This window comes from Lissotriton vulgaris, chromosome 4_1 (genome assembly GCF_964263255.1).
Source record: "Lissotriton vulgaris chromosome 4_1, aLisVul1.2, whole genome shotgun sequence".
Lineage (NCBI taxonomy): Eukaryota > Metazoa > Chordata > Amphibia > Caudata > Salamandridae > Lissotriton > Lissotriton vulgaris.
In genome coordinates, this window is record NC_141691.1 from 1,760,105,756 (window position 1) to 1,760,132,712 (window position 26,957).

Genomic DNA, 26,957 nt, shown 5'->3' on the forward strand with positions numbered 1-26,957 from the left:
ACGTCAGGCGGGTCGGTCGGGGTCCTCGTGGGCCAGGGGTCCTGGCACTGGGCGCGGTCCAGGCGCGGACGGGCGTAGACGGGCTTACCTTTGGCGCACCTTCAGCGCACAATCGGCGCGCCCGCTGCGCGTGACCGCTGCGCGTTCGCACGGTCGCCATATATGGCGAAGTGCGCGGGTGGGCGGAGCAGCTGGGAGGCGGGAGCGGGGAGGGAACAGAAGGAAAAAAGGGGCGTGGTCAGCGGTGGTGGCGGGAAGCGGGGAGCGGGGAGGGACGACGGAGGGAGCAAACAGGCAGGAAGAAACAGGCAATACAGCGGGAGAAACAGAAATAAAACAAAACAATTCTACTCTGTAAATACACCAGTAATACAATTCTACTTGGTAAATACAGCAGGGGCACAGGGAGAGGAGCGCCGATCACGGACCACGCCGCTCGAAGGAGGGGGCGTGGTCACGAGGCGGCAGTCGGGCAGCGAGGCACAAAGGAAGGGGAAGCACACGCAGCAGCTGGTGGCCGTGCGGCGCGGGAGCGTCCTAGGACTAGGACACACTCACCTGCGTCGCACGGTCGCCATATATGGCCAAGTGCGCGATGTAAGACCTAAATTTAAAAAAAATATTTCGTTTTGGAAAAAGACCTTAAAGCTTCTTTGGAATTGTGGAATAAAATGTGGTTAAAACGGCATACATTTTCAGACTTGGAGTCAAATAAACTTTATTCGGCCAAAAAGCCATTAAAGCATATCGCAAAAATAAGACAAGCAATACATTTTTTAAACCATCCAAAATCCAATTTCGATATAGCTGACAAATACAGATCAGAAAGATACTAAACATTTTAAAATTCATCCGTAAAAAAATATACATTAGGTTTGGTTTCTTTTCTGGATATAAAAGGCAGTTTTTATAACATTGAATAACAGCCGCGGTGCGTCCATTGGGGCGTAGGGGCGTAGCCCCACTGCCTCTGGACGCACCGCCGTGACAAGAGCAGCAATTCAAATTGAAATAATTCAGACATCAGAGCAAATAAAAAAGCGCCGCTGCCACCGCAGCGCTTCGGGACACACCCAATGGAATAAGTAGTGCGCAGGGGGTGTCGCTGGCTGGTCAGAGTGATAGTCTTCTGCAGCAGGCCAGCACCAGCAGCAGTACTGTCTGCGCATGACAATTTTTGGCCTGTAACTTGGCCGAGCATGCGCGTTACTAACCTGACAGACAAGTTCCCCTTTAGAGACGGACCGAAGGGGAGGGGGGTGCTGCTGTAGCCGGGACCGGGGTTTCAAAGGCGCGCCAGGGCGAGTAGTCTGTGTGCCACCTAACCAATCCTAGCGCTGCATGCAGCGCCAGGATTGGCTGGCCTACCGCGAAGAAGGGCAGGCAATCCATTATTGGATGCAGCTCGTGGGTAGTGGCACACTGGCTGAGCACTGCATATCATGGCCAATCACTGTGTGACTTCAGCATGTGAAGCCATGCAGTGATTGGCCATGATTCGGGACGCGCGTGTCGTGATGTTTTTTTCACTAGTTAGTTGAGTTTCTAGTGTAGGGGGGCAGGGGCTCTAGTCGTCGCTAGTCACCACGTGCACAGCAGACGTCCGATACTCATACTTCTTCACTCAAGTCGTCGTCGAGATACTGAGTCAGACAGAAATCACAGAGATTGAGAACTTCAACTTTGAAGATTATTTAAGAATAAAGTAGGTTGACTCTGATGTTGAGTGCAAATTGCAAAATGTATGAATTTTAAAACATATGCTGCGTTTGTGCTGGCTGCCGCAGCGCCGTTGTTGTGTTCAAGTCAAGTGTGTAAGTTAATCAATTCAATCATGTGGGAGATCTATGGCGCCTCTGCCCAATGGCGCCACTAGGGAGTGCGGGGCGGGGATGATCGAAATTCATGTATTTTTTATCTTCCATTTTCTCGACGTGCCTCGGACTTTCAGTCAGCCTCAGATGATTCATGTAGAAATTACTGCCCTGGTGTGAAAATGTAAATATTCCAAATAATGCTGTTTCCGGCCGTGACCAGAGTTGAAAAACACATTCCCACCCTGCCAGAAAAAAAAGAAGAAGCTATTTCTTTCTTGATATTTGTGGTGACTTTGCCTGTCCTACGTGACCTACACTGGCTCATTACTGAAAAACAAATCCAAGTTAAAGCCCTATGTTTTATCTTCAAAGGTGGAGAAGTGTGGCTCAGGGGTTAGAGGCGGCAGACCCGGAAGCTGAGATCGGCCCTGGACCAGGGTTCAATTCCCCGCCCCGACGGGGGTTGGGCTCAATAATTCCATGGACTCGATAATTCTCGCTCCGGTGCCTACTCGACTCACGGGTTCACACTCTGCGACTCTGGGCAATAGCTTGCTTAATCTCCACAACGGCCCCTCGCGGCGGGATGCCTGGCTTTCACCTTGTGGATACCCTGCCGGGGTATCTCACAGGGGAATACCAGGACGGGTTCCCTAAGCAAGCGCATAGATGCCTGCGATGTGGGCGACTTGCGCTATATAAATACATGTACATTTACATTTACAAAGCTACAGCTGGACTAGGCCCTCGCTATATCAAGCACATGAGGATATGGGAGTCGCATGTTGGAAATGGTACTTGCATTGAGATGGGTCTTTACATAATGTTTTAGTCTGTTTACTGAAATGACAATTTTGCTGCTCATACTTACCTATTGTGGTTTCCGTTGCTACTGTGGTGTTCTAGATACTGAGGTAATGTAGGAACTGCCATGGCAGTGTAAGGATTTACATTCAGGGGCAATGCAGTCACTGATATGATAGTAGAACCAGGACCCTTATTTATGAAGGCCTTGTGCCGCCAGTGCGTCACTTTTTCCCATTTTAAAAGTGACGCACGGTGGCGCAAGGCCTTCATAAATAAGGCCCCGGGGCCCTTATTTATGAGGCCTTGCGTCAGTTTTGCGCCGCCGGTGCGTCACTTTTTCTGACGCACCAGCGGCGTAAAATATGCGCCTTGTTGCGCCATATTTAAAAAGTGACACATCTAAGCAGATGCGTCACTTTTTAAACCCCTGCGCCACATTATACCTGCGTCAGGTATAATGTATGCAGAGGGGGCGTTCCCCCGCAAAAAGCCTCGTAATAGTGACGCAGTGAAATCTATGAGATTTCACTGCGTCACTTTTAGGATGCTGTTGCGTCAAAATCTTGCGCCTGCCTCACAGCAGGCGTAAGACTGACGCAAGCCCTTTCACATGGGGCTTTCCCCATGTGAAAGGACGCATTGCTGGAGTTGCGTCACTTTTGTGACACACTCCAGCAATGCGTCACTTTTGCGCTTATAGATACGTCAGAAAGACTGACGTATCTGTAAGTCCTTGAGACATGATGCGTCATACATTAAATATGACGCATCATTGGTGTCGCAAGGAGTGCGCACTGAGAAGTGACGCATCGCTGCTTTCACGCAGCGATGCGTCATTTCTCATAAATGAGGCCCCAGGAATTCAGTGGGTAAGTCTATGTCTGATGCCTGCGCCTCTATAATACGCAAACTGCACCTGACTTTCACACTCATCCACATTCCTAACACCCGATGGAATATCTGCATAAAACGCTCGGTTCAGTCAGATGTTAGTCCGTTTTCCCGCCCGTCTTATTAAGCACACTGATTTAGTACAGACGACTTAAAGGGAAATTGGAGCTTTATTTACCTTGAGCTATGTCAGTGCAATGTGACTTCACCACGGACATTATGCAGAAGGTACACTATGAATGGTGCTCGTACAATTCCAAGCCTCTCTTTCACACTGAGCAGGTAAATCTTCAAGTTGACAGGCCTGGATAAATGCACTCCATTCCATGGTTTTACAGTCGCTCCCTGCCTAGCACATTCGATCCGTGGCTCTCACTCACAGCCTCTCAGTGAGGTAGGGTACAACATGATCGTAAAAGGTAGCACAGTGCTCTAAAGAAATTGAGGTTAGAAGCAATAACAAGGATCGCTGAAGGAAAACTCGGTGCCCAGATATCTATTGCTTTAAGCACTTTATTAATATAAATATTTGCGGCGGCAGTTGAGGTGACATCAATACATAATTGGCTGAATCGCAAATAGGAGGGTGAGCCACCTTTCGTACTCATTCTATTTGCACATCAGATAGGGTTGCAAAAGCCCTCAGTTGTGAAAAAAAGCCAACTTAATAAGGCACTTGTACATTGCAGTCTGTGATTGTGTGAATTGCAAGTTTGCAGCCACAGAAGGTCTTTTTACATATTCCCATCATAACTTTTGCACGTTCTTACCCTTCAAACCCAACCCCCCATAAGTATCCTATCGCTCTCGCTATTGCTTAAACATTCACAACATTTTCATAATTTATTTATTTACTGTTTGTATTATGTTGAGCACTAAATGTCACCTGTGGTCACTTCAGAGCACAAGACTATCAAACAAGCATTAAAGAGGTGGGAAATTGAGTTGCATTGTGTTTTCTTGAGTCCAGTCCACCACAGATGAAGGGGTGGGATATTCAGGGCTCAGACGTCTCTGGGTAAAGGTTGAACAACTGCCAAGGTTTCAGATTGCTAAGTGTGAAATGTTCATAGCTCCAGTGTGATTATGAGGTCATTTCGACGACTTTGAGTGACACTTTCTCACAAGCAAAATCAAGCAACGAAGACGAGGGAAACATACAAATATCAGAAATTACACCCATTTGAGTAATGAGAAACTCTAAGAAGATCTTAAAACTGCTGCAAAGCACCAGAAATGGAAGGGCACTAACTGGAGGTAGATTTTGTGACTGCAGTTCTCAGTAACAGAGGGCAGGCAGGCACTGCAGCTGCAGCTGATCATTCATGAGCTTAAAACGCTAATTTTATAGCATAGCAAGTGCAACGAGGCGATTTTACCAGCACTGAGTCACACATCAGGCTGGGTCACGTCAATGTCCTTGAAAGGCTGCTTGCTCCACTCACCTGGAATGGACACCTGGCACTGAAGCCCTCTCACAACTCTCACAACACACATGGAGGGCAAGAGAAGGGTTCAGGGCATAAATACTTTGCTCAGTTTGCGATAAACTGTCACTCAAACATCATCCAATGTCACACATAAGCACACCGAAAAATATGGAAATGTCACATATGGGCCGGTGGAAAACTTGGTAGCTATGCATGGGCAGGGTTAAGGGTCTCCTCACCTCTGGATTGGGGAGCGTTTGATTGGTCCTGGGTATGACGCATTAAGCTGCTGGGGTTTCAGCACACAACAGTTATTACAATACCAGCAATTGGTGTGCCTGCCTTGTGGTTTGCTGCGCCTACTTCACCAGAGGTCTGAGGATATACACAGCACTCTAAACACACCCTGCCCTCCTTGGGATCACCTTCTCCCTGCCTCCACCACTCTAACCATCAGGAGCCTTCAGCTGCCACTGACTCTCTCTGCCGTACTGTCCCCCACTAACCTCTCTGCTGGCTTCTGATACCCAGTATGGCTGGTAAAAGTGATGCAGTGCCCCCTGTTGGTAGTTGATGTAGTTTACCACCAGGGATACTGCACCAGTGGCCGTGGGAATTTGCATCTTTGCAGCCAGCAGTGCAAGGACCTGAAGCAGCCAGACCAGGTGCAGGAGTGGCCCAACCCCTCAGGGCCCAGCCAGGGTTGGATTGGGATTAGAAATCAGCCCTGGCACGTTAATAAAAAGTGGCCCACATTTGCTTATTGCCTTTCCACAAAACACTGCTTCAGCGATGTTTTATAAACACCTGAAAACAAGCGAGGCCACTTCTGCTCAGGCCCCCTGTCCCCACTTAGTATGCACACATTCATTGGTCAGCCCAGCGAGAGAAAGGGAGTGACGCCTCTGCCTGTTGATAAAAGGGAGATAATGTATACCCATCTGCCTCCAGAAAGGCCACTCAGGACCCCACTGGGCCGCTGGTGACATCTGAATATTAGCCTGACGCTGGGAGCTATCTTTTTTCACAAGGAACAATACTGACCTTGTTGCATCCTTGCTCATCCTTGATCCGCGGGTATTTTGAGAAGTGCTGTGGCATACCCGGGGGTACCTCTGGCAGGCTGGCAACCACACCAGAAGTGCTGCTTGACTGTTAACTGGCACAGGAGTCTTGAGATCGAATTTAAACCTGAAGTTCTTTCTTTCTGCATAGGATATTTACTCACGGGTGCACACTTCATTAGATAGACATTGCACGTCTATTGTTTTTGTGCAATGCACAGAATATATATGCACATACATGAGTTTCTGCTTTGGAGTAATATTGATCCTGAATATTCAGGCACAATGTAATGTTTTATTAGTGCGCCATCCATGCTTTCAAAAGGCTCTTTAACCAAAATATTTGAAAAATAGGGCCACAGAATGCACATGGAGCCCATTTAAAACAAAAACATTTCCTTTCGGCGGAGAACCTTCCCCCTATTTCAAACCAGTCAGCTCCGCATCAACCTCATAGAGAGGGGTGGAGTCCATTATGCTCGCTCACACAGGTTAACGGGGGTCTGGATTTAACATTTTTGCCAGGGCTGGTTTCCATTTTGGTCTTGGACTGGGCAAAAATTGTTCAGTATTCTTGTTTTTTTCCAGTGCACACTATTTCTTAGATTATCATAATGCAAGCAGGTGGCCCACCCCTTGAGAAGCACTACTATGGGAACGGATCTGTTTTTGAATAAAAGTCTTTGATGAGCTGAGTATCCCAAGTATTGAAAGACTGTGTATGTGAAGTATTGTAAGTCTGTGTATGTGAAGAGGTACTGGCACTTGTAGTTTCATTCGAGGGGAAGACAAGTTGTGGGCACTGGCAAGGGAGATAAGCTGCCTCCTCTTCTGAAGGTGGCCACCACGTCATGATGTGACTGTGTGCACACTGATATGACTTGGACAAGACCATCGCTTTCCAGCATCACTACTGTCTCTTTTATCAGACAGTGCCAGCACTTCTAAGCAGGGCTTGAATGTGCACTTCACTGTGACGTTTCTAAACGTTGGATGGGACAGAACCAGCACTTCTTAGGCACTCCTTAGGAAGGTCGACACAATCAGATTCGGACAGTGTGGGAACTTCTAGAAGGGTGGTCTTCCTTGAATGGGACAGGATCAGTACTTTTTAGCAACGCTGACAAAGCAATGGCATCTCTTTTAAATGAGACAAGACTTGCACTTCTCAGCAGATGGCTACACTTCAAATATATAATTCAGAAAAGGGGGTGGTGATGGACAGAGTATCTGAATTATGCAGAACACTCGTACCCAGTCAACAGATCAGGGCTTGATCCATTACCGTTTTTTAGCTCACTGCACCATCCCAGCTCAGAACCTGGCTACATGCAAATTAGTCTGTCCCTGGCCCAGTGCATCATGGGAACAGGGAAGACCAAACTACCAAGCCAATTCTTTTACTGGAAAGGAAACAAGCTTCCGGGGACCGGTTTCTGGCATTACAGCCGTCTTCGGCCCGGCTTGCTTGAATCCAGATGGTGCAGTGAGCAAGGGACTCATGTCTGAGCATACCCTTCCACGCTTATGGTGGACAAAACGATTCAGAAAAGGGGGTGGTGATGGACAGAGTATCTGAATTAAACAGAACACTCGTACCCAGTCAACAGATCAGGGCTTGATCCATCACAGTTTTTTAGCTCACTGCACCATCCCAGCTCAGAACCTGGCTACATGCAAATTAGTCTGTCCCTGGCCCAGTGCATCATGGGAACAGGGCAGACCAAACTACCAAGCCAATTATTTTACTGGAAAGGAAACAAGCTTCCGGGGACCGGTTTCTGGCATTACAGCCGTCTTCGGCCGGGCTTGCTTGAATCCTGATGGTGCAGTGAGCAAGGGACTCATGTCTGAGCATACCCTTCCACGCTTATGGTGGACAAAATGATTCAGAAAAGGGGGTGGTGATGGACAGAGTATCTGAATAAGGCAGAACACTCGTACCCAGTCAACAGATCAGGGCTTGATCCATCACCGTTTTTTAGCTCACTGCACCATCCCAGCTCAGAACCTGGCTACATGCAAATTAGTCTGTCCCTGGCCCAGTGCATCATGGGAACAGGGCAGACCAAACTACCAAGCCAATTCTTTTACTGGAAAAGAAAAGAGCTTCCAGGGACCGGTTTCTGGCATTACAGCCGTCTTCGGCCCGGCTTGCTTGAATCCTGATGGTGCAGTGAGCAAGGGACTCATGTCTGAGCATACCCTTCCACGCTTATGGTGGACAAAACGATTCAGAAAAGGGGCTGGTGATGGACAGAGTATCTGAATTAAGCAGAACACTCGTACCCAGTCAACAGATCAGGGCTTGATCCATCACCGTTTTTTAGCTCACTGCACCATCCCAGCTCAGAACCTGGCTACATGCAAATTAGTCTGTCCCTGGCCCAGTGCATCATGGGAACAGGGCAGACCAAACTACCAAGCCAATTCTTTTACTGGAAAGGAAACAAGCTTCCGGGGACCGGTTTCTGGCATTACAGCCGTCTTCGGCCCGGCTTGCTTGAATCCTGATGGTGCAGTGAGCAAGGGACTCATGTCTGAGCATACCCTTCCACGATTATGGTGGACAAAATGATTCAGAAAAGGGGGTGGTGATGGACAGAGTATCTGAATTAAGCAGAACACTCGTACCCAGTCAACAGATCAGGGCTTGATCCATCACCGTTTTTTAGCTCACTGCACCATCCCAGCTCAGAACCTGGCTACATGCAAATTAGTCTGTCCCTGGCCCAGTGCATCATGGGAACAGGGCAGACCAAACTACCAAGCCAATTCTTTTACTGGAAAGGAAACAAGCTTCCGGGGACCGGTTTCTGGCATTACAGCCGTCTTCGGCCCGGCTTGCTTGAATCCTGATGGTGCAGTGAGCAAGGGACTCATGTCTGAGCATAGCCTTCCACGCTTATGGTGGACAAAACGATTCAGAAAAGGGGCTGGTGATGGACAGAGTATCTGAATTAAGCAGAACACTCGTACCCAGTCAACATATCAGGTCTTGATCCATCACCGTTTTTTAGCTCACTGCACCATCCCAGCTCAGAACCTGGCTACATGCAAATTAGTCTGTCCCTGGCCCAGTGCATCATGGGAACAGGGCAGACCAAACTACCAAGCCAATTCTTTTACTGGAAAGGAAAAGAGCTTCCAGGGACCGGTTTCTGGCATTACAGCCGTCTTCGGCCCGGCTTGCTTGAATCCTGATGGTGCAGTGAGCAAGGGACTCATGTCTGAGCATACCCTTCCACGCTTATGGTGGACAAAACGATTCAGAAAAGGGGCTGGTGATGGACAGAGTATCTGAATTAAGCAGAACACTCGTACCCAGTCAACAGATCAGGGCTTGATCCATCACCGTTTTTTAGCTCACTGCACCATCCCAGCTCAGAACCTGGCTACATGCAAATTAGTCTGTCCCTGGCCCAGTGCATCATGGGAACAGGGCAGACCAAACTACCAAGCCAATTCTTTTACTGGAAAGGAAACAAGCTTCCGGGGACCGGTTTCTGGCATTACAGCCGTCTTCGGCCCGGCTTGCTTGAATCCTGATGGTGCAGTGAGCAAGGGACTCATGTCTGAGCATACCCTTCCACGCTTATGGTGGACAAAACGATTCAGAAAAGGGGGTGGTGATGGACAGAGTATCTGAATTAAACAGAACACTTGGACCCAGTCAACAGATCAGGGCTTGCTCCATCACTGTTTTTTAGCTCACTGCACCATCCCAGCTCAGAACCTGGCTACATGCAAATTAGTCTGTCCCTGACCCAGTGCATCATGGGAACAGGGCAGACCAAACTACCAAGCCAATTCTTTTACTGGAAAGGAAACAAGCTTCCGGGGACCGGTTTCTGGCATTACAGCCGTCTTCGGCCCGGCTTGCTTGAATCCTGATGGTGCAGTGAGCAAGGGACTCATGTCTGAGCATACCCTTCCACGCTTATGGTGGACAAAACGATTCAGAAAAGGGGCTGGTGATGGACAGAGTATCTGAATTAGGCAGAACACTCGTACCCAGTCAACAGATCAGGGCTTGATCCATCACCGTTTTTTAGCTCACTGCACTATCCCAGCTCAGAACCTGGCTACATGCAAATTAGTCTGTCCCTGGCCCAGTGCATCATGGGAACAGGGCAGACCAAACTACCAAGCCAATTCTTTTACTGGAAAGGAAACAAGCTTCCGGGGACCGGTTTCTGTCATTACAGCCGTCTTCGGCCCGGCTTGCTTGAATCCTGATGGTGCAGTGAGCAAGGGACTCATGTCTGAACATACCCTTCCACGCTTATGATGGACAAAACGATTCAGAAAAGGGGGTGGTGATGGACAGAGTATCTGAATTAAGCAGAACACGCGTACCCAGTCACTTCAAATATGGCAGCGGCAGCCTGAGCCTCAGCCTCGCCCTCACCTCTGCTGCTTTCATTTAGAGTGAAATGCAAGCCGCCGCAAGCGCACGCTGCGCCACGGACGGGGTAGTAAAATATAGCAATTTTCTGGATTCGATTCAATGGGCCCCTCTGTGCAGTGGGACCAGTCCACTGCACCTGTTGCAACATTGGTAGCCACACCCCTGCTCGATACTAGACAACTACTGCTGACCTATGGGCATCACAGGAGAAGTGACACAGCAGGCATAGTCACCTTGAGATAGCAAAGAAGAACAGGCACGGCACGGCATGGTAAATCTGTTTAGTAGTTTAACCCCTTCGCTGCTCATGACGAGCTCAGCTCGTCATGCAGTACACTGGTCGTGTGCTCATGACAAGCTGAGCTTGTCATGAACAATGGGGATCCTGGTGAACAATGGGGATCCTGGTAACAGTAACAGCACTCCAGGGGAATTCCCTTAGCACTGATGTGGTTAAAGAAATATTTGTTGAAATAAGTCCTTGGTGTGGGTACATTCTTCACAAAAGTTTCTGCAGGCCTTACTATGCAACACTGTGTGCTTTATGTCCCATGGATGTGTGTTGGCCTATTTATGGAGATATGAATTCAGCAGCGTAATAGTACGAAGCTCTGTGGTTATACTGAATAAGCAGCTACCTATGTTATGACATCTATTAATGTAATAACTGCATTTTCATAATTGCTTTATTAACCTTCCTGCTTTCTCATATTTGCTTGAAAATGTACCATTTGTCCATGCTTTTTTCAAAATTTTCCTCCTTAAGGGGTTCGGGCGCGCTCGCTGCGCTCGATCGCTAAGGTGCAGTATGATTATCATTTTACGTCCCACCAATTTCAAATGTCACCATCCGCCCCTGTTGAATAATGAAAAGCACAAATCCAGTGAACCCAGGGATTGCAAAAATATGAGCCCTTCCTTATGGAGTCTCAGATTTGATTAGCATAATATTGGGAATATGAAAGTGCGTCTAGATTCCAGGTTGTATAAAATGCAAAATAAAATAAAGTGACTAGTGCTCTGTGTTGAAATACTGTCACACCGCAGGGTGGAAGATCCATTTTCTAGACCCCTGCTGAAGGAAAGGCGAATTTAAAGTGCAATGTTCCCAGCCTAAAAACTGTTAATCAGTGTTGGTATGTGGGATTCTCAATCCACCCTAGGTAAGGCTCAATGCTATGTGTTGTAGAAACAAGAGGGTACCGAGTGATAATGTCCTTAACCTGGGCGCTTTTCAAAAGTGTTTTTAAACAATAATCTGTATAACATTGTTTAACAAAAAGATGATATTTGTGCCAATCATGGAGAGATTACCATACAAATCCATTAAGCCTAGAGTTCTAAATGTGTCTTTCACGTACGATAACCCTGGTATATGAGTGGCTTTTTCTAATTATAGGCATTCAATAATGTAAATTCTGGTTACTGCTTTCCTGCTGAGATGCACTGTCTCCTATATAAGCTCAACATTACTGTTATTGGTTTGTTTTGCAGCTTTCGGGCAAATCTAAATTTGGATTTGGTGTTGCTATCAAATAACTGGAGTCTTAATGTTAAATAAGGTGCCCAACTAAGTGGTTAAAAAGAATACCTACATAATTAAAATTATTAACCTTTGCTAAATATGGTCCCCCATTCTAAAAGACTTTGATTTTGTGCTGGATCACCCACACATCATTAGGAAAGATTTTGAATAGTTAACTTGGAGGTCTAGGTCCTTCATAAATGTCAGTAATAAATCAAGAAGGGCCTGGAGCCCATTCGCTGTACGGCGATCAGCACCGCGTCATCCACTTATAAGAAAATAGGGACGGGCTTGTCCCCCATACGCGGCACATCCTACTCTTTTTCCATCAAAAAGTATTTATCCCATTAATGTATAACAGGAGAGGAAGGGGCGAAAATGCACCTCTGCCTAACACCCCATGTGGACTTAATATGTGGTGAGTATTCGTCCGAGAGGCCGTAGCTCTCTTTTACTGTCAGATATTGATAAAGGCGGTGAATGAGTAATAAAAGTTCCAGCTCTACACCCATCCCTTCCATTAGGTCCCACAGCTTTTCACGGTTCATGAGATTAAAAGCACTTGATAGATCGATAAAAGCGAAGTGCACAGATTCATTTCTGGCCTTTGTCTATTTCTCCAGGATTAAGTATAGATTTAAACACTGTTCGATTGTCCCTAAGCCTGGTCTAAAACCAAATTGGGCATCAAATACAACATTATTTGCAGACAGTGCATACATGTTCATATGCTGCTAACAATCCTCGATTTTTTTTAAATTTATAACAGATTATTGATCACCCATGTGCCAATAACAAAAATTTGTAAGTATTTGAATGATCATTGTTGGACATGTGACTGTAAAAATAGCGATCTGAAGCATATACATTTTACTTGTTAACAAAATTATAATTGTTGGAGACAAGTTTGTATTAGTTTAAAAAAAGGGTTTTATTGATTGGTGTTCCAGGAAATAGATATTGGCAAGTTACATCAAAGCCGTGTTATATTTATTTGCTGCAGACCGGTAGTGCATCCCAGAGTTCATTGTAGACATTTTAGTATTTTCCACCAGTAGCATCCTTGATTACAATCAAAGGGCCAGATACATCAAGCATGTTTTGCCTTCACAAACGGCCGATTCACAGTCGGCCGCTTGCGAATGCGGAAAAATGGTCTTCCGATGTACTAAACTCTATTTTGCGATTCGGTAAAATGTTACCGAATCGCAAAATGGGTTTGCGATTAGCTATTAGGAAGGGGCGTGTTTGGAGCTTCCCTTCCTAATACCGAATCGCATTGGTATGCATGAATGTTTTGCAATCGAAATGCAGACGCAAAACATTCGCATTTTACCACCTACTTGAAGTAGGTGGTAACCAATTCGCAAATGGGAAGGGGTTCCCAGGGGATCCCTTCTCCTTCATGAATGTCTGTAAATTTATTTTCTAACAGCAGGCAGTGGTCCCACAGACCACTGCCTGCTGTTAGAAAATGAATAGGCAGTGGTCTGTGGGACCACTGCCTGCTCTTAGAAAATGAATTTAAGGAAAACGGACTGCTTTACAAAAAAAAAGACATGGTGGTCTGTTGTCCCCATAGGCCACCATCTCTGTGATTTTGATATTCCTAGGGGGTCGCAAATTGATACCTACCTCATTAATATTCATAAGCTAGGTTATTTGCGATCCCTAGGAATTGCAGAAAGTGTTCAACACACTTTCATGCATTCCAATATGCGATTTTCTGATTGCGAATCGCTGTGATTCACAATTAGGAAATTACAAAATGGTTTGTTGATACATCTGGCCCAAAGTTATCTCCCTCCCCCTCATGTGAGACAAAACCAATAAGATACCTCTATCTAACTGCCGCTCACAGACATTCAACCAGACTATCGAAGGGTATCTTGTTCCACGCTGGCTGCATCATCTGACACCTTAGGTACCAGGTATTAGTGTAACAGGGCTTAAATGCCGTTAGGGGAGGATGCCCTCGGGACCATCTCTGCATATATTTTCAATTGTTCATTACAATATATCAAATCCAGTAGCCATGCTCTACACATAATAGCTAGACTCTTGGCTAGCAATAATGCCAGAGCAGTGACATTTCTTTTTGTACTAGGTATTAGTTTAATACAACCTAGCAGAACTACCTGAGGGGTAAAGCTAATATTCAAATCTTTCATGTTGGATAAGGTGAGAACCGGCTCCTGACAGTATTCATAAATTCAAGAGCATGACTATGCCGGATGCAAAAATATGGGCTCTGACTTCCTGCATCCTTCCCACCTGAAGTCCTGCCTTAGTCCCTGTAGTACATAGTGGTGAATAATATAATCGGTGGAGTACAACAATGAATCAGTCACATTCTACTGCTAAGCAAAGGGAAATATGCTAGGAGGCAACAGTATGGCCTCAGTATTTACCACCTTCTTCAAAACTTTCACCTTACAACTGAACATTCCACTTGTCTTCGGAAGAGGGTCTGAACATTGAGGCCACCTCTCAAACTGATCTACACAGGGACATTATACGTTGCGTAGGCGACTTGGCAGCAATCTGGAGCTCTTGTAGTTTAAAGTAGGGATATTATTCTTGGAATTTGCTTGTAGTTTGCTTACTGGACACTCTTACCAGTAATTAAAAAGAGATTTAACCCCTTGTATGCGCGTGGCGGCCGGGAGCCGTCACACGTCACGGTGGCGTGTACGGAGGAAGGCCCCCAGCTGTCGGAACCCCGCCCACTCATTATTTCCTCAGCACTGCGGCGGAATTTGCGCCGTGGTCAAGGGGTTAAAGGAGTGTGAGACTTTGAGATCTTAATGGAGACTAGGGGCCTAAACAGCCACATGGACCCACCGCCGCGCCGTCAAGAGCTGAGAGCACACTAAAAATATTAATGATCATCAATCTTATAAGCGGCAGCGCCGCAGCGCTACCCCCCCCCCCCCCCCCCCCCGAGAATCTGGGACACATCCGACTTATCCGGAGACTCCGGAGTGCGCAGGGGGGCTGGGCCTGCTGCAGCTTGAGTTACAGTCTCCCAGCTGCAGCAGTACTGCGCAAGTGAATTTTTGGGCTGAAACCTGCCCGAGCATGTGCATACAGTGTACCTGCTAAGAGAGAGGGACCAGGGGGTGCTGCTTTAGACGGGCCGCAGCCCCCAGGGTTGCAAAGTGCGACTGGGTGAGTAGTTAGTGTGCCCCCCTAGCCAATCCAGGATTGGCTGTTCCAACGCGCAGAAGGGCAGGCAATCCATTATTGGATGCCGCGCGTGGGTGGTGGCACAGCCTCAGCCACACACTGCATAATGGCCAATCACTGTGTGACTTCATGTGAAGCCATGCAGTGATTGGCCATTTCGGGCCGCTCGCGCCGCTGTGACGCGGTTCTTCTCTCCCTCGTGCGCAGGCAGCAGACCGTCTGACTCCCGCCTCACTGTCACGATGACTTTCTGTGCCTGGCAGGCCACAATTCTTCAGTGTTCGCCAGCCGCAGAAGATTCTCGCATCAGCCCGGTGTCCGTGTAAGTGTGCATCATGTCTTGAACTTTGTTTTAGTTGTGGCGTAGCAAGGGTGCCCTAGGCCCTAATGTAAGAGAGGACATCGATCTTCCATCTACAGGTTTTATAGCAAATAAGAGACACTCATTTGGGTGATATTAGGCCCTCACATCCAGGTGGCTCGGTGCCACTGCACCCGCTGCACTATTTATTACTAGGTCCTTGTCTTTTAGTGGGAGGGATTTCCTCACTATTCCTCTGCACAGACGGACTCTCACTGTGCTGGCAGGTGCCGGACACAAAGTGAGGGGAGAGGCGGCCTCGAGACCCTGACCGGGAAATATTGGTTTTATTATCAGAATGTAGTTAGGCCGACGCGCTTTTCTCATCTTGACATTTGTTTCGCTCTCAAGGAAAATCGTGGGTGGTCGCGTGTGTGTTTATCGTGCATATATGGGGGCAACTTCAGAGTGTCCAACAGGCACGTGTGTGTGTGTGTTGGGGGGCGGGGAGAGGGGGTGGTGTGGAAGGAGAGAAGACGTATGGATGACCAGGGAAATCTTCATGGGTTAGGAGCTGGTATTCGCCGAGTTCACATAGCCAATAGAAGAGTTTTCGCCTTTTAGTGGTGACCTCGCAGGTCCTGCTGCCCAGAGGGAGGATGTCCCAGAGCAAGTGAGCCTTTACATCAGATCTCCGAGGTCAGCTATTGATCTGTAAAAAAAGTGTTAGAGCCCCGAGTTTTCCTTCAGAACCCTCGGCCAAATGCGGGTGTGTCCGAATGCCAAGACTGATACCAATACCACCTCTTGCCACTTTCTTTTACCACCCTCCACTTCATATCACTCTTGCAGGTTGTTTTGTAATCTTTCCTTTCTCCCTTTGTCATTACTTTCCTGTCTTTCTCCTTTCTCCCTTTCTCTATCTCCCTCTGGGTCAAAACCTGAAAAGTAAGTCCCTGTCCCCTAAAATGAGTGCTAATTCCTGTTGAGATATTTCCGTTAAGGGAGGACCCTGATTCAAGACCACGATCTAATTCTAAGTTGTCAGTTTTTGATTAATAGGTTTATGCACCCCCGTGTTCTGCAGACCTCCTTTATTCGGCTTGTGCACACATTGTGAATGTTAAAACTAAACAAGCATTTGCAATGCAATAGGTCTCGCATTATTTAAGTTTGAGCTATTAGCATTGTAAATGGCAATTGTTTTTTGCTTTATGCTATATTTTTTTTTTTACATAAAAAGCTTCATATAAAATATGTTTTATTAAAGTTATTTATGCAGTATCTAAATTTTGTTTGCATAAAACAGTATAATAATATCTTAGTAAAAAAGTCAAATATTTTAATGGAAATTCACCAAACGTTCATTTATGTGTTGGTTTTGAAAATAGCTAAATTAATAGCTTTGTCATTTACAATGCCAATAGTTATAACTTTCGCAAATGTGACACCTATAGCATTTGTAATGCAACATTTGTATTTACGTGACTTAGATGTATTGATATTACAAATAACAATGGCTTTTAATTTTTTTTAATACTTAATAAAAGTGATTGTAATTTATAATGGCAATAGCTTAAACTTTTGTAAATAACTTTTGTGAAGATTATGTTCAGTGTATTTTATTGTAACAAAATCCAAGAACAGAAGTGAAATATTAACATCTTTTTGTGACATTTGTAATAAAGCTTGAAACATTGAGAGAACATATTTGTGCTGTGGTGGTGCTGAGTGATGCTGTGGTGGTGCTGAATGGGGCTGTGGTGATGCTGAGTGATGCAGTGGTGGTGCTGAGTGGTGCTATGGTGGTGCTGTGGTGGTGCTGAGTGATGCTGAGTGATGCTGTGGTGGTGCTGAGTGGTGCTGTGGTGGTTCTGAGTGATGCTGTGGTGGTTCTGACTGATAATGTGGTGGTGCTGAGTGACTGTACTCACTGTCACTCTGCACTCACTGTCACTCTGCACGCACTGTCACTCTGCACGCACTGTCACTCTGCACGCACTCTGCACTCACTGTCACTCTGCACTCACTGTCACTCTGCACTCACTGTCACTCTGCACTCACTGTCACTCTGCACTCACTGTCACTCTGCACTCACTGTCACTCTGCATGCACTCTGCACTCACTGTCACTCTGCACTCACTCTGCACTCACTGTCACTCTGCACTCACTGTCACTCTGCACTCACTGTCACTCTGCACTCACTGTCACTCTGCACTCACTCTGCACTCACTGTCACTCTGCACTCACTCTGCACTCACTGTCACTCTGCACTCACTGTCACTCTGCACTCACTGTCACTCTGCACTCACTGTCACTCTGCACGCACTCTGCACTCACTGTCACTCTGCACTCACTGTCACTCTGCACTCACTGTCACTCTGCACTCACTCTGCACTCACTGTCACTCTGCACTCACTCTGCACTCACTGTCACTCTGCACTCACTGTCACTCTGCACTCACTGTCACTCTGCACGCACTCTGCACTCACTGTCACTCTGCACTCACTGTCACTCTGCACTCACTGTCACTCTGCACTCACTGTCACTCTGCACTCACTGTCACTTCGCACTCACTGTCACTTCGCACTCACTGTCACTCCGCACTCACTGTCACTCTGCACTCACTGTCACTCTGCACTCACTGTCACTCTGCACTCACTGTCACTCTGCACTCACTGTCACTTCGCACTCACTGTCACTTCGCACTCACTGTCACTCCGCACTCACTGTCACTCTGCACTCACTGTCACTCTGCACTCACTGTCACTCTGCACTCACTGTCACTCTGCACTCACTGTCACTCCGCACTCACTGTCACTCCGCACTCACTGTCACTCCGCACTCACTGTCACTCTGCACTCACTGTCACTCTGCACTCACTCTGCACTCACTGTCACTCTGCACGCACTCTGCACTCACTGTCACTCTGCACTCACTGTCACTCTGCACTCACTGTCACTCTGCACTCACTGTCACTCCGCACTCACTGTCACTCTGCACTCACTGTCACTCTGCACTCACTGTCACTCTGCATGCACTCTGCACTCACTGTCACTCTGCACTCACTGCATGCACTCTGCACTCACTGTCACTCTGCACTCACTCTGCACTCACTGTCACTCTGCACTCACTGTCACTCTGCACTCACTGTCACTCTGCACTCACTGTCACTCTGCACTCACTGTCACTCTGCATGCACTCTGCACTCACTGTCACTCTGCACTCACTGCATGCACTCTGCACTCACTGTCACTCTGCACTTACTCTGCACTCATCATTACTGTTCCTTTTGTGGCATAAAACGGGTACCTCTTCTGCGTGCACTGGTTTATGTCAGAGGAGCTAAGCTTGGTCAATGTCTGAACAAAATGGCAAAATGATATGTTCCTGCAACAGCACAAGGCCGTAGATTAGAAGCTACGAGGTAAGAGACAAAATGTACCCGCAATACCAAAGTACTAAACGCTTCACTGTATCTTGGAGGAATGTACTTACAAAAAAAAAAATCAATCACCCATAACAACGAACCCACCCGACCCGTCCTTATCAAAACAGATCAGACGAAGACTTGATGGAGAGGGCCAGGCACACAACCCGGCCATCGGTCGCCTGGGAAACCAGATCCATCCACGGCTCAGGAGTCCTCTGTGCGTGGACAGGGTGTACTCCAGGAATCAAGTCCGTGCAATTGTACCTAATAATTTTCTCATAAAAAACTCACTGCGCATTCCACCCTCAACGAACAACACGCTTGGCAAAACAACATGCACGGCAAAGGAAACCGGCCGCTCGCACACTCTCCTCTCCTGCCTCCTTGTATCATACCAAGTCACGGACATGCGCAGACGTCGTGATGCGCATTTGATTCAAGTATTTTACAGTTTTATAAAAAATACTCACTGCGCATTCACCAAGGCAAAGGAAACCGCCGCGCACACACGCTCCTTTTCTGCCTCAGCCTCACTGATGCACGATAAAGTATGTCTGTCTTAAATCTTTAAGTCTTAAGTTTTAAACAGACAGACAGATAGAAGGACATGCTTGATTAGAGCCCCGTTGCGCGACACACCCATACATGTCAGGCGACACAGTACCGTGTCGCGACACATAGTTTGGAAAGCTATGCCCTAAGGTAAGCAATTACGGCGGACTCCCGCTTTCGTTTTGCGCCGGCCTGCGAACAGGAAGTCAGGCAGGCCGGGCGGGACAACCGGAAGTAGGAGGGCGGGAGCCTACCCCGCCTCCCACGGAAGAGCCGCGATTGTTTGGCGCACCGGAGCAGGCAGGAGCCTACCCTGCGCCCCGGTGCCGAAGAAGGGAAGAAGAGTCTTGCTGCCGGTGGGAGCCGCTGCACTGAGGATGCCGGTGAGTGGGGCTTCGCCTTGTTGGGGGGGGGGGGGGGGTGGGGGGGGGGGCATCTGTGTGCGCGCGCGCGGCGGCGGACTGTGTATGTGTGTGAGCGTGCATGTGTGTGTGTATGTGTATGCGTCCTGGAGTCTGTGTGTATGCGTGTGTGTGACGGGGGGGGGGTTGCCTGTCTGGGTGCCTGCGTGTCTGTGTAAGTGTGTGTGCGTGTGTGTGGAGCCGAGAGGAGAGGGGCTGGTGTGTGTGGAGGGGTCTCTGTGTATGCGTGTAGGTGACGGGGTGTGCCTGTGTATGCGTGTGTATGTGCGCATGCGTGAGTGCTGTGTATGCGTGTGGCTGTGATGTGCGCATGCGTGAATGTTGACGCGCGTGCACGCAGCTCAATCCAGCCGCTCGTCACAGTTTCGTGTCCCTCATTCCCCCGTGTCAGACGACTATAAGTCTCCAGCCTGGACGCATCCTTCGGATGCGATGTCCAGGCGAGACCTAAAAAAGGTGCTATGGTCGATACAAATTAGAAAAATCGTGTGCAGATAAACAGAACAATTTACAGCACAAGAAAGAATGAATTTTTTGTTTTTGACATATAACGGTTAGGCCGGCCAACACCGGCGTGGGGAAGGAGAAATTTTAGCAGGAAGGGACACCGAGAGCTGTTAAAAGGAAATGAGGAAGCTCATGGTGGGAGCAGGATTAGAAATGAATTATGTAGAAGTCAGAATAGAGTGCAGAGGAACTAATGTAACAATTAAGTATAATTTGAGAAGGCTAAAACTCGCAGATATGTTTAGACACAATCTGCATCAGGTTTAGCAATTGTAAATCCAGGGGAACCAAATTATGCTAAACTTTGAGCATGTACGTATAAAATTAATGTTAATGCCACTTATTTACATAATTATTGGTTGTCCGGCAAATCCAGTATCAATCCATCCCTACTTGGACATGCATTACTCACGGCAGAGTTAAGGGAATTTGAACATAATCCTTGGAGCAATGTGTGGCCGGTGAAGTTTGAAGCTCTGTGGTTATACTGAATAAGCAGCTACCTATGTTATGGCATCTATTAATGTAATAACTGCACTTTCACAATTGCTTTATTAACCTTCCTGCTTTCTCAAATTTGCTTGAAAAGGCACGATTTTTCATCTCTTTTTTCAAAATGGTGGTTTGGGCTCGCTCGCTGCGCTCGCATGCTACGGTGCAGTATACAAATCAGTTTACGCCTCACCACTTTCAAATGTCACCAGCCGCCCCTAGGCATAGACATGCCCTCACTATAGAGATTCCTCTATTTTAATCCACAATTTTTTTCAATGGAGATATCACCTTCTCCCCGCTAGTTGAAGCTGAGCCAGGGTGCTGAAGCTGCAGGTTTTCCTGAGAGTAAAAAATATTAAGTCCTGATCTACTTTTCAGCTTCTCACAGACAGTACTATGCAGTCTGAAGTATCTCTCACCTATGCATGATGAATGTGTTATTGGTTCCCGCCGGCTTTTACGACTTGGCAACAATAGGCTTCTGTAGGAGAGTAGCTCAGTGAGCACGTATGCATGCTCTATGTGTAAATTTACACCTGAACGTTGTAAGATTTTGTGTCCAAGCAGCTTACAGGAGCAAATCGAAAGGGCTTTGGTACAGCTTTAATATTTCTTCTGTTAGCATTACTTTGAAATATATGGTGTTTTATTATCTTGAAACAAATGATCCACTACAAATATGTATTCATATATCATTAAAGGCAAAAAAACATTCATAAAAGACATATCATTAGAGGGCATATCATTACTATTTGGGTATAAAATTGCTATCCATACCATTCTCCAGGTGGATTATAAATGTCTAGACTTGAACACGAGCTCCATGAGATACCATTTGATTGTTTTGACATCTATTAGATACGCACTTCGACGTCCCATAGGCCTCATTATGGGAGATGTAGGTTTCACTGCAGATAACCCCTACTCTCAATGCGCAGTCTTTTCCTTTTAATTAGCATAGATTGACTAGCACTGAATGTGTGGTGCATCTAATCAGCTATTTTTACCTTTTGCTCTAAATTCCGCCTCTTTGAACAATCTTCATGTGGCCTAACTAGCACATCATCTGCCCTTATCTGACTGCTCCTCTCATGCCTTTTAAGCAGCTCTTTTTTTTTATTCCACGGCATTTCATAATTTCAAATCCTGCTCTTAAGGGGATCTTCTGAATTGGGATCTGACAGAAACGCGTTTTAAAAGGTCAGAGAACTTTTTTCGGCTTTGCCTTCTTCCTGCATTAAACATTTCTATGGAGGCCGATTCCTTACAATTTTAATACTCTATACATTTCTGTCTTTTCGTGATTTTTTTGTATAATGTATTTCCCATTAAGGGTGAAACGCATAGGAGAATGCATGCTTTTCTCACTGATTTATGAACAGTAGCAAAGAGCACTCAGAGCATTATATTTTAAAGTCTTAAGTTACATATTACAAGCTAGATTAACACGATATCCTGCATCACCCCTATATAAACACAGTGGTGGTGAAAATTACTCAATAAGGGCATTATAGGCACATAGGAATTATAGGTAGCATGGACCATCTATCGTTAATTATCTTTGCTTTCATACAAGCCACTGTACATTTGCAGTATCATTAAAGCAGCTATTTTCTTTTGCTGGTACAGAAAAAATGTTTTCGTCCTTGAAATTATCTATCTATCTATCTATCTATCTATCTATCTATCTATCTATCTATCTATCTATCTATCTATCTATCTATCTATCTATCTATCTATCTATCTATCTATCTATCGATCTATCGATCTATCTATCTATCTATCTATCTATCTATCTATCTATCTATCTATCTATCTATCTATCTATCTATCTATCTATCTATCTATCTATACAAAGCAACCCAACCATCTATCCATCTGTCCATCCATCTACCCAACCATCCATCCATGCTTCCAGATAGCCGGCCGGGCAACCAGCTATTTAACAGACTCAACACATCAGTGATAGTGACGGCAATAGCGTTATTGCCAAGTTTTCATTGGAAAGGCAATCTTTTGTTGTGCTTACAGTTGTAATTCAGTTTGATGAAGATTAATTTAGAGGCGCTGGACCCACCAGTCCTTGTGCTCTGATTGGCTGGCCTTCACAGAAAGTGAGAAAAACAGGTGCCAGTGCCCATTTACCATATTCAAGAAAGTGTAAACTATCAATCTCTATACACAGAAGTCGCACTCCAGGTTCACATACATCCAGGTAAGATGTTTATTTACAACGACAACACGTTTCGACCTCGCTGGCTTTTTCAAAACATACATATAGTACAAAGTGAAACAGAAAAAACAGACGACATTTCCAAATAGGGCATGGACGTAGAAGACATACTTCCTCTTTGGTGAGATACATTGAGCAAAATATGCCCTTTACACCAACACACTTACAGGGACAGACAATAGCATAGACATAATATTCACTGTTGCAATTCATAAATGTTTTAATCTCTCCTGTCTTATCTGTTGGCTGCAAAAATGTTTTTCTATTTCTACTAATCGTACAGGATTTACATTCGTAGAAGCCTTTCTGTTTTTGTAACAATACCTCCTTCATGTTTGTACCCAAGTAGCTTTTAACCAACATGTGCTTCAAGGATCTAGCTTTGCGATACATCACCAAAAGGTGCGAGGTGACATGCGACCCTATGACTGGATCACCCTAGATATTGTGCCAGTATTTATTAAGGCCTCTTCTGACTGAGTGCGACTCTGCATTATATGTCATATTTATTCTCAGTAGGTTGATTTTGCCATTATCTCTCTGTTTCTTAGTCAGTAAGCTTGGTCTCTGTAGGCTCGCCACCTTTCTTTCTGTAGTCTTCAGAATACTCAGTGGGTAACCCCTCTGTCTAAATCTTGTGAACATCCTGTCCTTCTCTTTCTCAAAAGCCTGTTGTGTGCTACAGTGCCGTCTACCTCGAATAGGGTACTCCATTGTGGCTCAATGGTTAGAGGAGGCATACCCGGAAGCTGAGGTCAGACCCGGGGCCAGGGTTCAATTCCCGACGCGGCAGGGTCTGAGCCCAAGTGTCCACGGACTCGATAATTCTCACTTCGGTGCCTACTCGAATCACGGGTTCACACTCTGCAACTCTGGGCAATAGCTTGCTTAATCTCCACTACGGCCCCCCGCGGCGGGATGCCTGGCTTTCACCTTGGGGATGCCCAGTACGGGTTATCTCACAGGGAAAAGCCAGGACAGGTTCCCAATGCAAGCGCCGGGACACCCCGTTAGGGGTAGCCGTGCACTATATAAGATACACTAAAAAATAAAAATAAAAAAAAAATTGAGTTTGTGGGGTGATGGCTGGTAGGAAACTGTTTCCTGTGGTCTTCTTCCTATGCAGACTAGTCTGTATAACATTGTTCTCTATTTTGACATTCACATCCAGAAAATCCATTTCCCTCTAATCACTCCTCTGCGTAAAACTCAAATTGATCTCATTGTCAGCTATCAAGACAAATAGTTTTTCCAATTCATCTTTAGGGCCACTCCATATCATGAAAATATTGTCAATAAACCGTGTCCAAAACAAGATGTGCTTGGTGAGCTCTTCATTCTTTTCCAACCATACACACTGTTCTTCCCACCACCAAATGAAGAGGAAGGCATAGCTCAGCGCGAAGCAGTTTGCCATAGTTGTTCCGACTATTTGCCTATGCCATTGATCCTCAAACAGAAAGAAATTGTTTTCTAAACAGAAGGTCGGCATACCAATCAACATTCCTGAATGCTCATAAAGAAAGATAGACTTATCTCTAAAATAATGTTGCAATTTCTCGATCCCCGTGTGTGTTCAATACAGGGGTACAATGACACCAAATCAATCATTACCAGCCAGTAATTTCATAGACCTCCTTGCTGGTTCTAACATAGTTTCCTGATGTCATCAGTTGCCTGTTCTCTTCCTGTCTATTTTTGTCAATATCCCAAAGGACCACATTGCCCACCTTATCTGATGGCTTGATGACAAACCGGGGATCGCTGTTAAGTGTGTTCTATGCCAGTTTTTTCTCTGACTTTAGAATATGTGCATGATTATTCTCCGTGTTAGCCCATATCTTCATTAGCTCATGTGTTATAACCTCATGAAACATATCCAGGCTATCAAATGGCATTTTGGGATTAAATTATACATTTCTGTTTAAATGTACTAGGTGCGGCACCCCCTGTCACAAAGCCTAACAATTTCAGGAGCTCCCTCTCATCTGACCATTCCCTAATTTCCTCACTTAGTTCTGCCAGGTTTGCCAACCCCTCAGCATCTCTCAAATTCAACCAACCGAAGGTCTGGTCATAATCATCCACCTTAGCAGCTGCGGGTGTTCTTTAGCCCTTGTTTGCAAGAAAACCTTAATAAGGTTCAACTCACGTATAACCAGAAACACATCAATACAAGTTCCACTATAGTCAAAGTGTGCTGTGGGATAAAATATCAATCCTAGTTCCAACAAGAAAGGCTCATCATCAGTCAATTCATGTGCAGATAAATTCACTACTGTTAAGTTCGTCTCACCTATTACTTCTATTTGGTTTGCCGAGTTGTTTTCCCATGCGGCTTCGTGTCTTCCGCCTCTTACGTTTACGTTTTCACTCTGCTCCTTCCGGTGGCCTGGACCGTAGGGTTCTGCTTGATTGTAAACAACTATATTCCTCCAAGTAAGTGAAAGGAAGAGCGCCCTTGTTTGATGGACCAGATTGTTCCTCCAGATCAGAATAACTCTCGGATACTGATTCAGATGTTGTCAACTCCTGTTGCCTAAGGGCTCCCATCTGTTTAAATTGTCTTCCAGCTCCATTATATCATCTACCAAAGATCAGAACACGGCCACTGGCGTAGTCCTGCGTATCTCTGAGAAACTTATGTCACTTCTTCTGCGTTATCTCATCCTCATACTTCGAGCCGAGGTTCCTTTAGTTTTATTGCCACAGAAATGTCATTCTGTGCATGATGTTTGTCAAGCTCCTCTTTCAGTTTGTCTGTCTTCTTGCAGTTGGACTCCAGTTCCATACCTGCATACTTAGATAATAGCCCTAACATATTCTTAGAGATGGCATCCATAAGATTCGAACATTCTTCTAACAACTTTGGGTGTGGATTCTGGTAGGTTGGAGTAATTAAAATACGGAGCCCTCTTGGAACCCTACCGACCTCAATGTGGTTATTCAGGGAAGAAACTTCTCACCATCTATTAATCTCCTTCTTCTGTAATTTCTCATAATGTCCTAACATTTGCTTTACATCTCTGCTCTCGTCCGTTGTGATTGGATCTTTTCAGTGGTTTGTGGTAAATTTTAATTACCTATACGGAATTTATGCGGTAAAGTTCAATAAGAATAACTCAGTCAAAATGAAGAGGCAGAATCCGTGGTATCTGAGGTTTAAAAGGGGTTTTATGCCTTAAAAAGGAATTGGTTCGAACCAGGTAGCATGACTCATCGCCACGAGGGTTCAGAGTGGGAATTGCAATGGACATGTACAATGATTTATTAACAGGTAATCATATATATAGTCATTTCATACAGTAACATTGAATGCAGAAGGCGTAACAGCTGAGAGAAACGAGATAAGAACAGAAATACGTAACAGGAGGCGTGCACTAGGGCGTACACGGAGGTGTGTGCTAGAAACGTCACATAAAGGTGTCATAAGTGGGTGGATCCCTAGAAGGATCCTGCAGAGTCAGCAAGAACATGTGGCAGAGATGCGCGCGCAGCAGCATGACGTATGATTTGACGTGTAACTGGAGGGTGAAGGGGACTTGACATTTAGCCCTACATGTGGAGACAGAAGTCTGGAGTGTCAGAACAACCTAATCCCAAATCATATCTAATATCTTGTGTTTGAGGAACTGTATTATCTAGAAGGAAAGGTCTCTCGGGCAGAGGCTAATGCGTGCATATGCGACTGCGTGTCTACGTGTAAAGTAAGAGGGCCATGGGCCTACCATGGTAACGGGGGCTATGAATTTCTTGCATGGAGACAGAAAGGCCGGGCCCTTTGCTCTGCAGCTGGGAAGGATGTTTACCTAAACTGCTAGACAGGAATGTATTTTTCGAGGAGCGGAGCAGATAACTTGAAGGCTGAATACAGTCTTGG